Below are 20198 nucleotides of genomic sequence, written 5' to 3' on the forward strand. Positions count from 1 at the left end.
TAGTCTTTTATGGTATCCAGAGCCATTCTCTAACGAGTTCGATCCTTGTTATTTTTTCCAGTTGTCTCCAACCGAGATCATTATTCTATTGTCTGGTTCATCTTTACCGAGGTCTTCTTCTTTTCAAGAGCTATTTTTTTTTTCCGATTTCATATCGAGGTTAAAATCTTCAAAAGGTTTTACTATTAAGTTTGTTTGCTATGGAATCTTCACCCGGTTCTTCTATTTCAAGTGCTATTTTATCTCCCTCGGCACCAACTATGATATCTTATCCGCATCTTAGCTCTATGATCAACTTAAAACTTGATTCAGAAAATTTTTTGCTATGGCGTCCTCAGATTTTATCTTTATTGGAAAGTCAACGTCTGGTTCATCATCTTGATAATACTGTCCCTCCACCGGAACCCACACTTGCTTCCCTTACAGGTTCGTTAACTGTTAATCCTCTCTATGAATCTTGGTTAACTACAGATCGCCTTGTTTTTTCGATCATCTATAGTTCTCTCTCCAAAGAGGCAATGACTGATATTATAGGCTTAACCCGAGCGGCTGATGTTTGGGCTCAGCTCAATCAAACTTATGCTAGTCCATGCATCACTCGCTCTCTTCAGCTCAAGGAACAAATTCAATGTATTAAACGAGGTAATGCATCTATAGCGGATTATGCTCGTAATTACAGGGTTTTATGTGAAACATTAGCCACCACTGGTCATCATATTTCTGAAGCTGAGAAAGTATACTGGTTCTTGAAAGGTCTCGGCCCGGATTATGAAACTTTAGCCGGATCCATTCTCTCTAAACCACCTCTTCCAACTTTTAAAGATATTTTACCTATGCTTCAGGCTCAAGAAGGTGTTATAAAATCCTTTCGGGTTGTTCCTCCTATTACCGAAGGTGCTTATGTCTCTACCCACAATTCAAGTCATCGCCAATATCGGTCTCCACAACGTTCCTCTCGTTATGATCGGTCTTCTCGGTCTCCCCCTCGCCATGATAGACGATCCTCTCGGTCCACACCGACGTTTGTCTGTCAGTGGTGTAAGAAGCCTGGGCATTCTGCTGATCGTTGTTTTTTGCTTACTGGTCGACCACCGCGACGTCAAAGAGACTCTCCTCGTGATCAATATTCACCACGACAACCGTACCGAGAACCCTCTCCTCGTCGGACCCGTGACTCATCTCGTCGTCGTCCTCATGATCGATCTTTATCACCTCGCCGAGAAGCCCACGTTGCCGATGCTGAATCTATTGAAGCCGCCGCTGATGCTCTTCAGTCTCTCGTCATCACCAATCCGTCAGATCCGTCTTGGTATGCCGATAGTGGTGCCTCAAGTCATATGACGTCAGGTTCCGGTAACTTTTCTCACTTAACTCCATATTCTGGTTCAAATAAAGTCTACATCGGTGATGGTTCGCCTCTCACCATTCGACATAAAGGTTCCCTTTCTCTTCCCACTCCTCATGGTGTCCTCACCTTACCTGACTCACTTCATGTTCCTTCTCTTACTAAGAATTTATTATCTATAGGAAAACTTGTGGATGATCTTCATTGTTTTGTTCTATTTTCACAATATGGTTTTGTTATCTTTCGGGAGAAAGGAAGGATTCTGGGCACCGGCAGTAAGCGAGGAAATTTGTTTGTCTTGGATGAAGCTCATTCCTCATTTTTTAGTTCTACTTCAGTCTCAGTCAAAGCACCACTTGCTATATGGCATAGTCGACTTGGTCACGTGTCTTCTAGGGTATTAGATATTTTAATTAAGGATAATTTAATTCAATCTGTTTCCAAGAATTCTATGTCTTCTACTTGTATTTCTTGTAATATGAGTAAAAGTCATAGACTTCCATTTACTTTGAATAATAAACGAGCTTCTTCTCCTCTTGCTCTTGTGCACATTGATTTATGGGGTCCTTCTCCTGTTCCTAATTCTAATGGTTTTAAATATTATGTGCTTTTTGTTGATGATTACAGTCGATTTTCTTGGTTTTATCCACTTTGTGCTAAATCTGAATTTTTTCAAGTCTTTGTAAAATTTAAATCTCTTGTCGAAAATCAATTGGACTCTAAAATTAAGACTCTTCAATTAGATGGAGGAGATGAATTTCACAATACTCAATTTTTAAATTTTCTAACTGAAAATGGCATTGACAGACGTATTTCTTGTCCGTATACACCTGCTCAAAATGCTCGTGTAGAGCGTAAACATCGTCATGTAACTGAAACTGGACTGAGTCTTTTATTTCATAATGGGTTACCAGCTGTTTATTGGGTTGAAGCTTTTCAAACAGCAAATTTTCTCATTAATCGAATGCCTACGACAGTGCTCCAGGATGCTTCTCCCTTCTCCACTTTATACGGTAAGCCACCTTCCTATTCCATGTTGCGTTCGTTTGGATGTCTTTGTTTCCCTTATTTGCGACCTTATGCTTCTAACAAACTTTCACCTCGGAGCTTCCCATGTGTGTTTATCGGTTACAGTCAATTTCATAAGGGTTTCAAATGCTTAGATCCTACCACCAAGAAGGTATTTATCTCTCGTCATGTTATTTTTGATGAAGCTATTTACCCGTTTAAAACATCTGATTTTGTGTCTTCATCTGATGATCTAGTGAGTTTTCTTGATACTCGTCCCTTAATGTCTGTCTCGTCTTCCACTACTACCCCTAGCATTGAAGCCAATTCCATTCCGGTGGATGATTCTGCCTCAAAGGCACCTTTAGTTACCACAATTCGTCTAGATGATACCCCTGTCAGTTCATTCGTGACCCCTATTCCTGCACCTACTGGGGAGGTGCCTTCAGTCTCGACTGAGGGCCCCTCCGCAGCTCCTTCTACTACACCACCGGAATCTTCTCCTACCACTCCTCTAGTATCGGGTCCTCGTTCTTTGGCAAGTATTACTCCAGTTCCCATGCGTTCTCTGACGGATTCGATTACGGGAGGGATTGCTCCGACGGTTTCATTAGATTCTAGCTCGGAGTGTGGTCCTCAAGGTTACAGGTTGATGGACTCAATCATGCGTGATGCTCTACTAGTTGACACGTCTCCATCTCAGGTATATTCTCGGTACCCTATTTCTCCCCGTGATTCTGATATTTTTGGTTCTTCTGGTTCCAGCTTTTATGCTGCCTTATCTGCTATCACGGAACCGCGGGGATATCGTATGGCTAGTAAATCAATACATTGGCAACGTGCAATGGAAGAAGAAATGGAAGCTCTTATGAAACAACGTACTTGGTCTTTGGTGCCCCCTGACCCCTCTATGAACATTGTTGGTTCTAAATGGGTTTTTCGCACTAAGCTCAAACCTGACGGCACTATTGACAGATATAAAGCCCGTTTGGTTGCCCAAGGTTTTACTCAGAAACCTGGACTTGATTTTGATGAGACTTTCAACCCTGTGGTCAAACCTACAACTATTCGGATTATTTTATCTATTGCAGTTTCTCATGGATGGTCCATTCTTCAGTTAGATGTGAAGAATGCCTTTCTTCATGGGGATCTAACTGAGGAGGTTTACATGGCCCAACCTCCTGGCTATGTTGATACTTCCCATCCATCGTATGTTTGTCGTCTTCACAAGGCTCTCTATGGTTTGAAGCAGGCTCCTCGGGCATGGTATGACAAATTTAGCTCTTACCTACTCCGTATTGGTTTTCGTGTTAGTAAGTCTGATACCTCTCTTTTTATTCGTACGACTCCAGTGGGTATGATTTATTTGTTGCTTTATGTTGATGATATTATACTCACGGGAGCTGATTCCTCCACCATTGATACTATTATTTCTCAACTATCTTCTGAGTTTGATATGAAGAATATGGGTTCTCTACATTATTTTCTGGGTATTGAAGCAACTTCGAATAAGGATGGTCTTTTACTTACGCAATCTAAATATGCATTAGACATCCTTAAAATTTTAAATTTAGAGGGTGTCAAACCAGCTTCTACGCCTATGACTACAGGCATTCAGTTGTCAGGACAGGGTGTTGCTTTTTCAGATCCTACTCTATATCGTAAGGTGGTGGGTTCTCTTCAGTATCTTACGTTAACTCGTCCAGATTTAGCCTATGCAGTCAATGTGGCGTGCCAGTTTATGCACGCTCCCACAGTTGACCACTTTCAAGCTGTTAAACGCATATTGCGTTATGTTAAGGGGACGATTCACATGGGTTTACAATTGTTTGCGGACTCTGCCTCTAATTCTCTTCATGCTTACTCTGATGCTGACTGGGCAGGTTGTCCTGATACACGTCGTTCTACATCTGGGTTCTCCATTTTTCTTGGTCGAAATCTTCTCACCTAGAGTGCTCGTAAGCAGCCTACGGTTTCTCGTTCCAGCACCGAAGCTGAATATCGGGCTCTTGCCTCCACTACTGCTGACTTAACTTGGATTGGTTATATTCTTCAGGAATTGAGTATTCGCCTATCTACTCCTATTAGTATATATTGTGACAATAAAAGTGCCATCCTCATGACTGCCAATCCAGTGTTTCATGGTCGTTCTAAGCACATTGCTTTGGACTACCACTTTGTTCGGGAAAAGGTGGCAGCCGGATTAGTGAAGATTCAGTTTGTCCCATCTCATGATCAGCTCGCTGATATTTTGACGAAAAGCTTATCTCATTTCCGGTTCTTGGAGCTTTGTCCCAAATTGAACCTTCGCGTCTCCTCGAAGATCAATTTGCGGGAGGGTAATAATGGTAATAATAATCAGATTCGGGAAATAATTGACTAAAGATTTTGGATGAGATTGGACTTGATTCTTTCCAATATATTGTATATACTATTTCCTACCTTATGTATTTTCTTTCCTCTCTTATGTATTCTCTTTCCTCTCTTGTGTATAGCTATCTATGTCAATTACATATTTATGTAAACTATTAACAATATAAGGGGGGGGGGGGGGGGGGGGTAGTGGAGCGGGACTTTCACAGACTTTCATAGACAAAATGTCTCGTAGACATTTCAAGACATTTCGGATGAGTTATTATAGACAACATGTGTTCATAGACATTGAGAGTTTGTAGACAAAATGTCTTTATAGACATTTCAAGACATTTGATCCATAGACAAAATGTCCTGGGGACATTTTAAGATCTTGAGTCCATTGACAAAATGTGTAATGCATATTATATCTGTGCTAATCAAAAATATATTTTTCGACTTTTGTAGACATCTGTGAATATTTGTGGACATTGATGGACATTTGGTAGACATTTATTATTTTAATATTATTATTATTATTATTATTTAATCACATGAAATAATATATTAATACTAACATTTCAAAAATATATTTTTCGACTTTCGTAAACATCTGTGAATATTTGTGGACATTGATGGACATTTAGTAGATATTTATTATTTTAATATTATTATTATTTTTTAATTACATGAAATAATATATTTATACTAACATTTCAAAAATATATTTTTCGACTATCGTAGACATCTGTAAATATTGTGGACATTGATGGACATTTGGTAGACATTTACTATTTTAATATTATTATTATTGTTTAATCACATGAAATAATATGTTTATACTAACATTTCAAAAATATATTTTTCGACTTTCGTAGACATCTGTGAATATTTGTGGACATTGATGGACATTTGGTAGACATTTATTATTTTAATATTATTATTATTGTTTAATCACATGAAATAATATATTTATACTAACATTTCAAAAATATATTTTTCGACTTTCGTAAACATCTGTGAATATTTGTGGACATTGATGGACATTTGGTAGACATTTATTATTTTAATATTATTATTGTTGTTTGATCACATGATGGACTTCAAATGTCTCTTGTTTTTTGAAAGACATTTTGGCAGGAGGGTAGCCGCCTTGTGGAGGATATCCAACGTTTGGAGGATATAATTGGTCAAGACGTGACATTTGTTGGACATGAGGCACGCCCATAACTTGTGGTCCGAACACACCATCTCTTTTGTCATTTCCAGCTTGTATTGTGTCTGAAATTACTCTACTTTAATTAGTGGAACAGGTAAGCAAACTTTATGAACTTGGGCGGTGATTTTTTTTCCTCTGTTTGTCTTGATCTAACAGGCATGAGTCTGCCTTGTTATAGTCTAGGGAGCAATAGTCACTTCAAGTTATTTCAGATGATAATCAATAAGTTGAAACTTAGTTTTCCCGACTTTAATGGACCAAAATCAGCCCCGAATCAGACATTCAGACTAGTCAGATGCACAAGTTGGACAAAAAAACAAAAATTCTGAAAACCCAAGCAAATTCAAATCTCGAGTCAGATTTCAGATTTGAATTTAAAAATAAAACCAACTAATTTATTTGATATAATGCTACATGAACCACATCTGTTGACCATATAGACTGTCCATGTGATGTGCCATCCAATAAGTGTTAATGTCATGTTAGCTATGTGTGGACCATTTAAACATTCACGTCTGCATATAAATACGTACCTGCATGCAAGCGCAAACCCTACAAAATGCAAGTTTAATGGTGGAGTCAATAAGGATATTTTTTACAACAATCAAATGCAGGTATTGACGAGGAAGGAGATTCTTACGAGCAATAAACGAGATCAGACAAACAGGTAAGAATCTGAGAAGCCTGGGAGATCTCTTCACTTCCGACAATCATTGCAACAATCGAAAATATGCAAGCAATTTGTTGAAGAACGGAGATGAATCCCTGCCAGCAGTCAATGCACGGAAAGAGATTTCAGTGAACAACTGATAACATTAAAGACCCAAAAATCAAGCGTCAAGTTTAACATTGTCGAGAGAGAGACAGTGAGAGAGCCTTATAATAATACAATTATCACATTATGTTGTTTGTATATTGAACTCGTCTTGCAACATAAACCGGGTAGAAGCAACTGAGTTTCCGAAGCAGAGGAAAACCTGAACAAGAAACAAATATAACAGAGAAATTCAAGCTTCACCTTGGCAGTATGATATTAAAAGCAATAAGAACAAGACTATGAAAATATACCTATGTGCCCAAGCAAAACTACCACATCTACCACTACATGGGTGATAAACCTCCACAACAAACATACCTGAAATTGGAAAAACACACCGTTTTTCTTTGTAATAAGAAAAATTGGAAAGAGAGATCTCTTCAAAGAACATTTGCAAAGACAAATCTTTTTACCTGAACATGTCATTGTAAAGCGCTCGTTTGCGGAGCAAGTATGATGCACATGGAGCACTATAAAAGAACAAATGCAGTACATCAGATATATCACTTACAGGAGTCATATAGGTTATGAGACTGGACTGAATTTCTCATTTTGTTATGGATCAACAAACAAAAGGTCGTTATAAGTCCAAAGTCTAACATATAATGAAAAAAGCAAATGCTCTTTTGCAGGTTCTAACTAGTGGTGCCCAAAGGGTGGTGTCGACCCCAAAACAACCTGATAGACCCTGTTTAGGGGGGCCAACAAGGCACAGTTCGTGTCGTGTTAACTCGTCACGGGCTTGCCAAGCCGTGGCGGGCCTGAGATTCTGGATTCCGAGACCTGTTATCCCCAACCCATTCCAACCAAAGACACACCCTGCCACGGTCCTTGCGAGGCACGGTGACAAAAGATCAACAAGTTCAAGTGTGACTTACAAAGAGAAAAGGAAAAGCTCTTTCCCAGGTTCTAATTATGCAAAAAAAGATACATACGCCATTGTGCGAAAGAATACCCTTCGTTGCCATAACTCTTGAGTCAAGGCCTACTCCTTTACCGTTATTAACGTCGGCTAAGAGGGTGTTTGATTTTTTAGCACTTACATTTGATATCACTTACTAAGTGATTGGCGTTTGTTTTCCATCGGTTCTAAGTGCTTGATGTTAATTTTTATATTAATTCTAAATGTTATAAAAATGAAAAATTGTCTGTTTTAACCCTGGTGTATTTACACATTAGCATTTTATATTAATTCCTCTATGACTCTTCTCTATCTTCACTCATCATTCACCTAAGTTTCTTCTTAATTTTTTTTTAACATCTCTTTCTTCATTAATCATGGAACACCCAAACTCCATGATACAACTAAGTTCTTTCACCTTCATAATTCTTAATTATTTACGATTAATATTTTTGACATAACATTCGTAAACCGTAATTTTCTTTTACCTAAACTAATGAACTTATTAGGAAGGGTCGGTAATTATAAAGCCCAAAATGGGGAAGTTAAAGAGAATCAGGCCCAATACTAAATAATAATGAGGAAAAAAACCAGTAGGCAAATATACAATTTTACCCTCAAAAATGATATTTTCCGCCCAAACCCAGTAGGCAAAACATTGTTTTGCCAAAATATTTCGCATTTTTTTCTTTTGCATTTTACATAGACAAACTAACACAAACATTTTGCTACAACATTTTTCGATTTGTCTTGTGAAAAAATAAATGGTTTCCGCATGCTTTGTTTGCTTTTGACATAAATATAAAGACTAAAGCATTTTTTTATTTGTCCTTTACAAAAATTAAAATATTATGCATATTATCCTTTGTATTTAACAAATCCGTTAACGAAAAAATTATATTTTGACTAATACATTATATATGTTGTTAAGAACATAATTATATATGACGCCAACATTTTATAATAAGTCGGGACATTATTATAGATATTGTCAACATTTTATAACAACACAATGATATATGTTGTCAACATATAAGGGTAAAAATGGAATTATGAAAAAAAAAATGTTGTCTTGTTAACAACATAATTACATATGTTAACAACATAATTACATATGTGTTGTGAACATTTTGAAAAAATGAGTTTTTTTGACATTATTATTTTTGAGTGAGTTTTTTTCCTATTAGGGTCTAGATTTTTTGGTTTTTCACTCATTTTTTCATAGCGAAAGTCATAAAAAGATTTTGTATTTATCAATTGTTTAAGATTTTCTTCTTAGTTAAAATTATATTGGTAATTACAATATTAGGAGAAGGATAGAAATGTCCTTTTTAGCACTTACAAAGTAAGTGCAGAATAATAAGCTCCAACTTGGAGCTTACTATTTTGCACTTACTTTGCCACCACTTAGAAGTAATTTTCACTTATTAAGTGAAAAAACAAACGATCTAAAATTGTCGGTCGCACTTAATAAGTGAAAATCACTTAATAAGTGCAAAAATCAAACACCCTCTAAGTCTGTGTATTATATACAAGCAACTTTAGGAGTAACTAGTACATTCTACTATAGAGAACCTTGCAATCTACCAAAGAAGTAAATAAACAGGTAGACGACAGTAAAGCCATATGAACTGACCCGTTACTTATCAGTGCTTGATATCAAAAGAAACGAAACAAGAACATTACCCAAAGACAGAAGGTCATAAGTAATGCCAACAGAAAGAAGGTTGTCCAATATTGCTATAGAAATTGAGGTATAATCACTGATCCAGCAGAGTCAGGACATAGCAAAATTATGCAGCCATGGAAACTCTTCAACAATAACACGAAAACTATGCTACATGACATTTTTACAAATCCATTCAACAAACAAATCACATGTCTCCTTGGCACAATTCGACATTCCCTAAAACATAAACATTGTTCCTAAAATCAAAATCTCCATGTTCTCCAATCTAATAGAAGGTCAAAAACATTAACCTAGACCACCAAAATCAAAGAAAATAGAATGATCAATACATTTCAGACCCAAATTTTCAAAGTGACACTAATCATAAATCATCCTATCAACTACACTAACTAAAGTTTAAATTCCTCAAGTCAACTCAATTTCCAGCAAGTCAACTCAAGCAATTTTAACATGAATAGGGGGATAAATAAAGCCCTAGATCTTCATTATCAGATAAGAGTATTCAATATAATCACCATTTAATCAATCAAAGTATCAAAATTGAACAAAAAAATAAGAACTCGGATCAGATCGGAAAACTTACCACCAAAGCGCAAAGCAACAATCTGCAAAAATCCAAATTGAACCAACATAATTACCATTAAAGTACAGACTCAAATACAAAAAATCTTTTTTTTTTTTTTTTTTTTTTTTACAGGTGTTCTGGAAATTATTTCCATCGCTATTTATTAAATGCGATGTTTCAAGTTTTCAACGTGATGTTTGTGCACTTGCAAAAAGCCATCGTGCATCATTTCCGTTAAATTTAAATAAAAGTCCAACTCCTTTTATGATCTTACATTCCGATGTCTGGGGTCCACCTAAGGTTTCTACTTTGGGTGGGGCACGGTAGTTTGTTACCTTTATTGATGATTGTATTAGGATGACTTGGGTGTGTTTGATGAAATCTAAAAGTAAGGTAAAGTTATTGTTTCTCAAGGTTCATAAATTGTTTAGTACTCAGTACAACGCAAATGTCCAGATACTTCGTAGTGACAGCGGAGGAGAGTATATGGATCATGAACTTCAAACTTATTTGGTTTCTCATGGTATTGTTCATCAAACTACATGTCCATATACCCCTCAGCAAAATCGGATCGCTGAAAGAAAGAATCGTCACTTGTTAGAAGTTATCAGGGCTATGTTGATCGAAGTACATATGCCATTATCTTATTGGGGAGAAGCACTTCTTGCTGCAACCTATTTAATTAATAGAGTACCATCTAGTACTATTGAGTTTAAGACTCCTTTTCAAGCTCTATCGAATGTTACAATTTCTCCGACAGTTTCAAATTTACCTCCCCGTGTCTTTTGATGTGTAGCATTTATTCATCTTCATGAGCACCAACGTACAAAATTAACTCCAAGGACATTAAGATGTGTATTTGTAGGGTACGGTGCAAATCAAAAAGGGTACACATGTTATCATCCTCCAACTAAACGAATGTTTATTACATCGGATGTTATCTTTCATGAAGATTCTAAGTATTTTTCATCTGAGTCTGAACTTCAGGAGGAGAAAACTAAGCAGGAAGTTCTGACTCTTGATTATGAAGAAACGGATAATCATGTAGAAGAGAACAAAATTGGATCTAATATTGATGTAAATTTGATTCCTGAAGAAATAATTAGAGCTGAAATTGAAATTCCAGAATTACCAACACCTGAATCGGTAATGGAAGAAAGTGTTAATGAAATCGTTGAACAAATTGTGGATTCACCTCCAATTGAAGTCGTTGAACCAAGGGTTAGTAATACACCAAACCAATCAGTTGTCAATGATGTTTCTGAAGCACCTCCTGAACCACCTAGGAAAATATTACCGTCGCGTCAAATCAGAGATATTCCTAAACCGACATATGAATATGAGCTGTCTAGTAGAGTCAAATATCATATGAGTCAGTATGTGTCAGATCATCGGTTGTCAGAATCAAATAAGTCATTTGTAAATCAATTATCTATTGTATATATTCCTAACAATGTGCAGGAAGCCTTCTCTGATTCAAAATGGAAAGCAGTTATGAATGAGGAGATGAAATCCTTACAAAAGAATGACACTTGGGAGCTAGTTGATCGTCCAGAAAATAAAAACTCAGTGGGATGTCGGTGGATTTATTCAGTGAAGTATAAAGCAGATGGTACAATTGAACGTTACAAAGCGAGACTAATGGCAAAAGGCTACACTCAAACTTATGGAGTCGATTACACAGAGACATTTGCTCCAGTTGAAAAAATCAACATTGTTCGCGTCTTGTTATCGTTAGCAGCAAATTTCGATTGGCCACTACAACAATTTGATGTAAAGAATGCTTTTTTGCATGGGGAACTATTAAAAGAAGTCTATAAAGACCTTCCGTCGGGATGCAAGATACTAGAAATACATGACCAGAAGGTATGTAGATTAAAAAAAGTCATTGTATGGATTGAACAATCACCAAGAGCGTGGTTTGGAAGGTTTGCAAAGGCTATAAAGGAATTCGGTTATCGCCAAAGCAATTCTGACCATACCTTATTTATAAAAAGGCAGAAAGGAAAACTCACAGCACTTATTGTATATGTTGATGACATGGTGGTTACTGGGGATGATCCTGAAGAACGAAAGGCTTTACATTTGAGATGAAAGACCTTGATCCGTTGAACTACTTTCTTGGAATTGAAGTATCTCGATCTAATAATGGAATTTTTCTATCCCAAAGAAAGTATACTTTAGATTCGTTACATGAGGTGGGTATGTCAGCATGTGAGTCGATTGATACACCTGTCGAAGAAGGATTAAAGTTGTCAGTGAAGCCTAATCAGATACCGGTTGATAAAGGAAGATATCAACGACTGGTTGGAAGGTTGATGTACTTGGCGCACACGAGGCCAGATCTTGCATATGCGTTAAGTATTGTTAGTCAACTTATGCACAATCCCGGTGAAAAACACATGAATGCTGTTTTACGCATTTTGAGATATTTGAAAGCGGCTCCTGAAAAAGGTATTTTGTTTACTAAAAATTCGAGTTGTCGAACTATTGATGTATATACTGATGCAGATTGGGTCGGGGAAGTAAATGGTAGGCGATCAACTGCAGGATATTTTACCTTTGTTGGTGGAGATCTTGTTACGTGGAGAAGTAAAAAACAGAATGTTGTTGCACGTTCAAGTGCAGAGTCTGAATTTAGAGGAATAGCTGATGGCATATGTGAAGCGTTATGGTTAAGACTCCTGTTGGATGATTTAGGATATCCTTCTGAAAGACCAATTCAATTATATTGTGACAATAAAGCAGCATGTAATATTGCTCACAATCCATTCCAGCACGGCCGCACAAAGCATGTTGAGGTGGATCGATGTTTTATTAAAGAAAAGTTGGAAGACAACATTGTAGAGTTACCAAAGATCCGATCTGAAGATCAATTAGTTGATGTTTTTACCAAAGTAGTTTCAAGTCGAATATTTTTGAAAATAGTAGACAAGTTGGGCATGTGCGATATCTACGCACCAACTTGAGGGGGGTGTTGAAATATCTTTCTATATGTTAAGATATCTCATATAATAGATATTAGGAAATATTAAATATTAGAAACTAGTAAGAAATTAAGAACTAGTAAATATATTAGTATAAACTATTAAGAAACTAGTAAAATATTAGAAACTAGTAAAATATTAGAAACTAGTAAAATTAGAAACTAGTCGTATTGTAACTCTATAAATAGAGTCTTATATTTCTTCTATAATCCATCAAAGAATAAAACAATTTCTTTGATCAATTTCAACTTTAACCACCAACCTATTAATAAAATAATGAATAAAATTTTAATTCTAAGATACTTATACAGTTAAACTCCTTCAACTACTTCTTTATAAGAAGGGAAGAGGCTTTTGTCACCACAAATGTGACGAGTTGCTCCAAGTCATAAACCAAAAAGTAAAAGATAGCTTGTGAAAGTAAGTGTGTTCAAAGAGTTCGGTATGGGTGTCTAGCCCGTACATCTCCAAATTTAGTTTTTGTTAAATCTCCTTCTTCCCCAGTCCATATTTTATTTTCAACACTAATTAAATTATGCAAGCAGGCATAAGACGATTTATTTAGAAAATTTGAGGAAGATTTGGAGAGGAAAAGTGAAGAAAATAAATTAAAGAGCCACAACTCTGATGCCACGGTTGATAGATTATTCACAATAATTATAAATTAAAAGTATTTGTAGATGCCATAACAAATCGATTAAAATCTTGATGTAACAACTTTGAGACCTCTCTTGATCTTGTTTTGGCGATTCACTCTTGAACTTATCTTGCTCTAGTGCTATTATACCTAACATAACTTTATTTTAATGAAGTCAAGAAATATTTTATTCATAAAAACACAATCAAGTTTATATGATACTATATTACTATAACAATGGATTAATTCTAATTAAGGGAAATATCAAATAGCAAGAAGCCAAAATTCTAGTGGTAACTTTTTATTTCTTGGTTCACAAGTTTGGAACAGGCAAAAGACTTCCAACAAATGTGGTAAATTGTGAAATATCCCAAGCTCGAGTAGGGATTCCACTAATTTCAAACTCCTCCATAGTGTCCTTCTTCCAATTGTAAGAATAAAAAGAGAAATCCTTATCTACTTTAAACTTATTCAAAAGATTTCTTTCTCCATCTCTTTGTTCAATACGTTCAGTTACTAAGATTATCTTATCAAGTACCGCATGAATACGAACAAACCTTCCTCTATGCCAATGAAAAGGTAAGTTGATAGTCACTTCAGTCCAGTTTTGGTCACTAGTTGTTGTCATATTCTCACTTTTTTTGTCATCAAATATCCATAACTTTACAACATAACTACTCACTCTTACTTGAAGAGCTACACGCCCGTCTACTTCTAATAAATTAAGCATTGGATTATTGAATTCAGTTGCATTTTCCATAGGTTGATCAAGTATGAAATCTGGGATTGGAATAGTTCTAAACTTCTCGCTTCCAACATCGAACGCAACCATAGATACAGGGCGTTGTTTATTAAGCCAATATTTCCCACCTTTTTTCAGCTTTTTAGTGCTCCAATATATAGAACCATTTACATAAATAGAAGGATTATGCACTCGATAAGGTGGGACTTCGTTAATCCTTCTCCATCGATTAAGCTTAAGATTCTCCAATGAACGTAACCGTTCTTTATCGGTACTTCTCCAATATCTAAGCTTATGAATATCGTCTTCTCCAAGTCGAGCTCCTACGACGGTGAAGACCTCACAAACATCATGATTCAAATATCCAGTTAAACTCCGAACACCGACCAATTTGTGTTCATTAGTTGAAGGATCGAATGCAAATTGATATATTGTTCTAGTCCTCCATTCTACTTCCAACGAATTGACCTCAATCCATGGGATCGTTGTTGGGTACTGATATTGTAAATTTGAACACCCTTACAAGGTTTAATGAAGCAAATCAAACCATTAAGAGGGTTTGTCATTGTATGGATACGTAACGGGGATGACGTATTTGTTATAGAGTAAACAGATGCTCCACCTTCAATCAAATCAGCTGTCATAAATAAATCATTGGATCTTCTTAGTAATGTTCGTCGCTCTTTTGTAATGATAAGGAAACTAGGGTTACGTGATTTTAATTGGTGTAAATCAGTAAATGGTCGATCTTTTCCAATTATAGAATTCCATCGTTTACAAACGGATTTGAAACGAAAAAGTGATTTAACTGGTAATCTGGTCAGTATCTCATCTATTACTAAATCTTTATCAAGACCAAGAACATTATAACTACTAGTACTATTACTATTAATATCAATACCTCTGTTTTTCTTTTTCTTCTTGAATTTGTTGTTATTGTTGATGGATATTTTCACCTTCATAGTGAAGGAAGAAGGCCTACTGGTAGAGATGAAGAATAAGAAGGGTAATGGAAAGAAGCTAGGGTTTTAATTGGGAAGAAACGATGGTATATATCCCCTTGTTTGATATAGCTTGAGAAACTGCTTCATCTAATAGATATACAGGGTATTGGAAGACTGATCTTTTAGAAACTCTAAGTAGCTCCTAGGATTTGGAAATACTCCTTATTTTCTCACTTTTTCTTTTTTGGTAAGAGATGTCAAACTTCCACCCAAGATTCCAAATCCTGTTGGACGTAAGAGGGAGAAACAAACCACTAGACGTACTACATGATCTCAATTTTGTTAAAAATACACAAACTTAAGTTGACATGAAATCTTGAGAGTACTCTCTCTATCGATTTTGGGCTGAGTTGTTGCGGGTGTATATGTAGAAATAAGTAGTATTTCTCCCACAAGACTCCTTTCCTTGGTCAGCCACCTTTTGACGTAGTAGTTAGATACCCATTTCGGAAGAAGGAGGTCCCATATTCGATCGGGCTCTTTAGTTAAGAAGTTTAAGTTAGGGTGATTTTCTTTTTTTTGACATTAATTGAAAACTGACACATATAATCGTAATCTCACGAGATTACGAAATCATTCAAATTAGACAAACTTAACTAAGACATTTGATAGTTTCGTTGGAAGTGTCACTCAATAGTAAGAGAACTTTTTAAATTTGGTATAAGAAAAATTGAAATGAGAATTTTCTTTCTTCGAAAACCACGTTTTATTGTAAATAAAAGTTCATGTAAATTGTGTTTGATGATACGTGGGAAAAGAAGAGGTAGCTAACAAAAGATTATGCTAGTTTAAAAGGAAATTTGTTTTCTACAAGTTATCCAAAACCAAACATCCCCTTAATTTCGATAAAGTTATGAAGTTGTTTATTCAAAAAAATAAAGAGGGATGGGAGTTGAACTAGTGGCCACCACCAAGTTAGTTTAACAATTGGGCCAAGTCACACCATCAAAATTATATCATGTTTCCTTGTAGATATTAGTGGGTTGACGCGTGCAGCCTGGATCATCAGCCAACTAATAGCGCCGCTTCTGATTAGACTACCATAATACTTATTCAATTAATGAATCGTGATATAACCTTCGTATTATCTCTTCATGATGTATCAATGACATATAATGACTATCGTGGTCGATTTCCAGAAGAAAAGAAACTTATTTCCTTACAGAATGTCTCTGACTATTAATATGGTATCTATAATGGAGGCTTAAATTTTCCTGTTCTTGTAACCTTAACTTTTAGAGTGAGAAATGTATTTTTTTTTTTGAGTCTATAGACCAAAAATAGGGTCCTAATAGGAGATTTAATCCTCTATAATCCTAAAAAGGATTTAAAAACCAAATTAATCATCATAAAAGAGATCTAGTCCATTTGTATTCATCTGAGAAATATCAAATCTCTATAATATTTAATCCTTATTAATACCTATTATAACCTTTCCATATATTTTGTAACCGTTTTTGCCAAAATAATCATGTATATATCATTTCCTTAATTGTCTCCATCTTTCTCTCTCCAATCAGAATTATAATGAAAGAAATATTAACAAATCTAATATGTAACCGTATATAGTATATCTCATTTTCAAGAACATTAACCTAGTTGTTTAACCACTATTAACATCAGAACTCTACATTCATCTCCATTAAACTTATCGAAGATCAATTCTTGAAGGTAATTATTTTTGCTAAAATCATAATGAGAACATTCATTTGTAAGATTTCGTTTTTGTTTTCATGTATTTGATATTACTGTTTTGTATTTAGATTCATTTTTAAGATCTAATAATTAATTTTTTAAACTGTATCAAATTGTTATGTATTATTTCTGAAAAAACGATTCAATTGTAGATCTTTCTCATAATATATATTTCCATCTTTGATAGATCTGAAATGGAAGTCTAAACTTCTCTCTCTCTCTAAAATTTTAATATCAATAATGAAATCTTTGATCTTTATATCATATTTAATGTTTTAATCTAGGTATGTTCTATATCTTTCAATTTTCGTGGTATGTATCTTAAGATTTTCGTTTAATCATTACTGAAGTTTTTTTCAAATCAGATTCATCTTCACTGACGGACTCAGATTTGCGGTATATTCAGATTCATTGTTTTCTCTGGATATAAAGTACATGTACTTTACGCGTACTTTTTTCACAAAACAGTTGTCGTTTATAGTACAATAAATGTTCCAAAAATTATATGTAATTTATTGCACATTATACATATTTTTTCACATAACAGTGACCTTGTGATTCGAACTAACGTTATGTTTGTCTTCTAACACATTATGAAGTTTAACAAACAGTATGCATAATTTATTCCATTATACATGTCGTTTCTAGTAAATTGTTTGTTTTGTTAACAAATGTATATGTTTTCTTTTTGCAGTTTTGTTGTTACTTATGGAATTTGCTACTGAAGTTGGTCATTTGTTTCCTGGTGGTGCAAAATCATTTGGATATGCTCTTCGACAATATAGTGTAAATGTTGTTTGTCCTGCTCAAGACTACATATGCTCTTCGACAATATAGTGTAAACGATTTTTTGGTAACAGAATGTAAACGATGTGTAATGTAAAAGAAATTATGTGTTATGTAATAGAAAGTATGTGTAATTTACTGAACAAGACCCAAATACATTTGATAAATTACGTTGTATACTTGACTAATGATGGTTTATTCGTCATAAATAATACATAATTTACGTATTTGTTTCATAATTTGTATTCGATTTGTATTTATGTATGAGTAAAAACGAAAACAAATGCTGCTTTAATGTTCCCAGAAAAATATACTATTTCCAAAACTGAAAGTTAAGTGAGAGAAAGTGATATATATGTTTTGTATATTAACCCCCAAATCACGCTAAATTGATCCTAGATTGATTCAGATAATAGGAAAGAGAAAATTTGATTTCCAAATCTGTTTAGAGGAGAGAGAAATTATGATTTGTTTCTATCTTTTTTTTTCTAATAAATCTCCATATTTTTGGCTAATAAATCTCCATATTAAATCTGTAAAGAAGAGAGAGAAAATTGATTTGGGAAAGTTTAGATTTTGTTTCTAAACAGATTATAGAAGAGAGAGAAATTTTCGTGAGAATCTAACCGTTTTTTCCTAAATTTATCCTAAAATCAAGGTACATTAAACCGATTGAAATCCCAAATGAAGTAGGTTTAGAGAGAGAAAGTGTCTTTATGAAGATTGGTATCCAATCTATTTCGGCTGAATAAAGATCCCCCACAAATCACGCCCACGGGTTTTGGGAAAGTTTCCTAAAACCCTCGTAAATTCAAAAAACCCGGGGTTTTTTGATTTGGGATACATTTGGTATTACCCAATAAATTAGCCATACTTTATACCCTTCTTGTAAAAGGACCAAAAATCCATAATCTAAGAAGAATGGTCTATAGACCTATTATCAAATTAATTTTGGTCTATATACCCATGGACTCAAATGTATTTTGTGTTTCTTTCGCTCTATTGAAATAAAAAGAAATTCCTAGTCAATGATGCTGCTTAACCAAACTAGAATTGGTATGACAAAGCCAACTTTATACAATGTCAGGATAGTCTCGGCTGACTGTTCAGATCATTTTTTTTGTAAAAGCAATATTATTTTCCATACTTATATTGAATATTTTGTTCTTCTCAGCTTGTCCGTGAGAGTTCGTGTAAGTCCGCTTTAGAGGAATATGAGAAAAGGGGAGAGAGGATAAGGAAGAAAGAAAAATATTCATAAAAAGTTGAAGGTCTCCGGCAATAACAATTTACCGGCAACTCTTGCCCGGCATGGAGAAAAAATGGTCAACTAAAATTTGTTTCGCTCTAACAATTGGGGAAGACAAATTAGTCAACAGAAGTTGACCAATTTTATCAAAGTCTTTGCACCCGAATTTTTTTCTTTTTTTTCCAAAACTCTGGCTTAGTCTAATATATTTCATTCATGTCATGTAATGTTGTGTAATGTTAGACTTTTTACTAGTCCTCCACATTTTCTTCCTTCATTAGCCATGAAATATTTATTTATTCATAAAAAACACAATCGAGTTTATACCATACTATACTATACCTTATGGATTAATTCTAAGGAAAATATCAAATAGTAAGAAACCAAGATCCTAATTCACAGAAGAGTATTCAATATTGAGCACGTTTGAAAGAGGCAAAAGATTTCCAACAAATGTGGTAAACTGCGAAATATCCCAAGATGGAGCCGGGATCCCGCTGATTTCAAACTCCTCCGAGGTACCCTTCTTCCAATTGAATGTATAAAAAGAGAATCTCTTATTTACTTCAGACTCGTTCAAGAGATTTTTCTTCTTATCTCTACGTTGAACAAATTTGGTTACTATGATTATCTGATCAAGTACAGCAAGAAGACGAAAAAATCTACCTCTACACCAATAAAAAGGTAAGTTGATAGTCACTTCAGTCCAGTTTTGCATACTACTTGTGGGCGTATTCTCCTTTTTGTCATCATCAAATATCCATAACTTTACGATATAACTATCCACTCTTATTTGAAGAGCTACACGCCCATCTATTTCTAATAAATTCAACATCGGATTAGAGAATCGTGTAGGTCCATCTTCAGTTGCAATTTCCCAAGGTTTCTTACACTGGTCAAATACGAAATCGGGTATTTGAATAGCTCTAAACTTCTCACTTCCAACATCGAATGCAACCATAAATACAGGACGTTGTTTATTGTTCCAGTATTTCCCACCCTTTTTAAGTTTTTTAGTGCTCCAATATATAGAACCATTTACATAAACACAAGGATCATGCACTCGACAAGGTGGGACTTCATTAATCCTTCTCCACTCCAATGAATGTATTCGGTCTTCATCCATACTTCTCCCATGTTTAAACTTATGAATATCATCTTCTCCAAGTACAGCACCTACAACCGTTAAGACGTCACAAAC

The 20198-nt window shown here is 35.0% G+C and overlaps 1 long non-coding RNA gene across 1 annotated transcript; it reads left to right on the forward strand.

Moving 5' to 3' along the window:
* The first annotated feature begins 16832 nt into the window (after positions 1-16832).
* On the forward strand, positions 16833-17984 carry LOC147552764 (uncharacterized). Its single transcript, XR_015238114.1, has 2 exons — positions 16833-16938; positions 17657-17984. It is a non-coding gene; the product is annotated as an uncharacterized LOC147552764 (long non-coding RNA).
* The last annotated feature ends 2214 nt before the right edge of the window (positions 17985-20198 follow it).

Source organism: Eschscholzia californica, unplaced genomic scaffold (genome assembly GCF_041429995.1).
Source record: "Eschscholzia californica isolate CP2 unplaced genomic scaffold, dmEscCali1.0.p SCAF_3, whole genome shotgun sequence".
NCBI classification, from domain to species: Eukaryota; Viridiplantae; Streptophyta; class Magnoliopsida; order Ranunculales; family Papaveraceae; genus Eschscholzia; species Eschscholzia californica.